The sequence below is a fragment of the Terrapene carolina genome, unplaced genomic scaffold (assembly GCF_002925995.2).
Source record: "Terrapene carolina triunguis isolate 2854851 unplaced genomic scaffold, T_m_triunguis-2.0 Scaffold147, whole genome shotgun sequence".
In the NCBI taxonomy this organism is placed as follows: domain Eukaryota; kingdom Metazoa; phylum Chordata; order Testudines; family Emydidae; genus Terrapene; species Terrapene triunguis.
Window position 1 is genome coordinate 2135504 of NW_020664498.1, and position 2695 is coordinate 2138198.

The window sequence follows — 2695 nt, forward strand, 5'->3', positions numbered from 1 at the left end:
AAGCAGACGACTTCTCAAAAATTGTAGACCAGTGTTATTATCAGTCCTAAACATCTAGGACCTCAATATAAATACCTTGGACATGATAGATGAGATAGAGAGGATGGATGGACAAACAGGCAACAAAATGATTATTATTTGCAATCTGATGATCTTGAGTTGGTAGTGTTTTCTCCATGAAGTAGATACAGATTTAACTAGATAACCTTGCTATTGATTGGGTGAAAACGATAGGAAGCAGTTCACAATGTGCCCAATCCAAAGTCCATTGAAGTCAATGGGAGTGTTTCTATTGGCATTAATGGATTTTGGATCAGACTCTATCGGAGCATCTCAAGGAAGCAATTTAGTTTAGCATGCAGATAATGTTTCCTTAAATAGACAAAAAGTTGAGAGCTGTGGGTGGGACAAAGAAATGGTTTGATAGCTGGATGTGCAGAACAACAATACAATCCATACCATCAACTTCTCTTCACCGTAGGCCCAGTCCAAAACCCATTTAAAAAAATCTATGGGAAAGCCTCCACTGACTTCAGTGGACTTTTGAACTGCTCATAGTGTCACAGGAATCTAGAGCAGAAGCAAATGTTACTGTATTATTATTTAAAAGAATGCTTACAACACTGTAGGCTTACAGTGTTTGTGTAAAGCACTGTGTAAGCCATGTTCCTTGCACAGATGAGCTTCCAATTTAAAAGAGACAATACAATACAATGAACAATTGAAGCACTGTACCATTCAGCACTAGTCACTCCTTGGTTCTGGCCAATTTACAGGAGTTCTGAGCTCACAATGAAGTTTTTCGTAGTGCCACAAGGTCTGGCGATCGCTGGTTCATTTTTCATCTCTTGCTCTGACTAGAATAGAGAGAGAGGCAAATCCTAGCTCCCCGCCCAAAGACACAGCCTCGCTTCTACAATCTTAAAGGACTGCCAGTGGAGCAGACCCAGTGTGCTTCTGCTGTGTGATTTGGTGGGGGAAGAGTGACTTGTGCTTCTCAAGGGGCCACAACCCTTGGGCACCACAGAGCACAGCTCCAGGAGGACACCTGTGCCCTAGTGTAACTCACACTAGGAGAATGTAGGCCTTTGCTCCTCTCTTCTGGCTGGGCCACATAAAGCTTGAGGCCCCTATCTAGCAAAGCACTGAGACATGGATTTAACTTTGAAGTCAATGGGATCACTCATGTGTCTATAGTTAAACATGTGCTCAAAAGCTATGTTGAGTAAGGGGTCTTAGTGCCATAGCTCAAGCAGTAGCAACTCATGCTTTTTCATGTGAGATGTCCTCATCCTCACCAACAGCCCATGCCGCACTGGCTATACTAGCCTACAAGGGGTTTGGAGAGGTACAGCAGGCTAAGGATAGGGATATCAGTGCTGGATCCATGACTGTGGATCCATGCCAATCATAACCCCTGCAGGGAAAGGAAGGTGCAGCAGCTGCATAGTCGGTCTCTGGGTGCTCTTTGATGTGAGAGAATGCCTGCCCCACCCCTTGTCTGTCCCAGGACCCTCTGTAGAACTTCCGAGTGCACAACCCATATGTGACGGGTTGGATCACAGAAACCCCCTTGGGAACTGCCAACTGATGTGCCAAGACTACTTCTGCCCCTGCTTTCCCTGCCAGCTTGGGACTCCAGCACCCTGTCTTGTTGAGCCAGACACATCAGTCTGCTCCAACACAGACCCCGGGTCTGAACCCACGTGCCCCGAAGCTGCAGACTTAACTGAAAGCAACTTAAGAAGTGTTCCTGTCTTTAGCACTCAGATGCCCAACTCCCAAAGGGGTCCAAACCCAAAATAAATCAGTTTTACTCTGTATAAAGCTTATACAGGGTAAACTCATAAATTGTTCACCCTCTGTAACAGTGATAGAGAGATATGCACAGCTGTTTGCCCCTCTCCCCCCCCAGGTATTAATACATACTCTAGGTTAATTAATAAGTAAAAAGTGATTTTATTAAATACAGAAAGTAGGATTTAAGTGGTTCCAAGTAATAACAGATAGAACAAAGTGAATTACTAAGTAAAATAAAATAAAACACGCAAGTCTGAGTCTAATACAGTAAGAAGACTGAATACAGATAAAACCTCACTCACAGTGGTGTTCCAGTATGCTTCCTTTTACAGACTAGTCTCCTTCTAGTCTGGGTCCAGCAATCACTCACACCGCCTGTAGTTACTGTCCTTTGTTCCAGTTTCTTTCAGGTATCCTTGGGGGTGGAGAGGCTATCTCTTGAGCCAGCTGAAGACAAAATGGAGGGGTCTCCCAGAGGTTTAAGTAGACTTTCTCTTGTGGGTGGAGACCCCCTCCTCTCTCCTATGCAAATTCCAGTTCCAAGATGGAGTTTTGGAGTCATATGGGCAAGTCTCATGTCCATGCATGACTGAGTTTCTTACCAGCCAAGCCACATTCCTGGGAAAGCTCCAATGTAGATTGGCATCTTCAAGTTCATTGTTGGCTTAAGTGGTTCTTGATTGGGCACTTAATTTGCACATTCCTTTCTCAAGAAGCTGACCAAATGCTTTACTAAGGCTTCTTAGAAATCAAGCAAGTATACAGCCAATATTCCTAACTTCAAGTACAAAAATGATACGTGCATACAAATAGGAGTAATGTATTCAGTAGATCATAACCTTTACAGAGATATGTTACATGGCATATGTAGCATAAAACATATTCCAGTTATGTC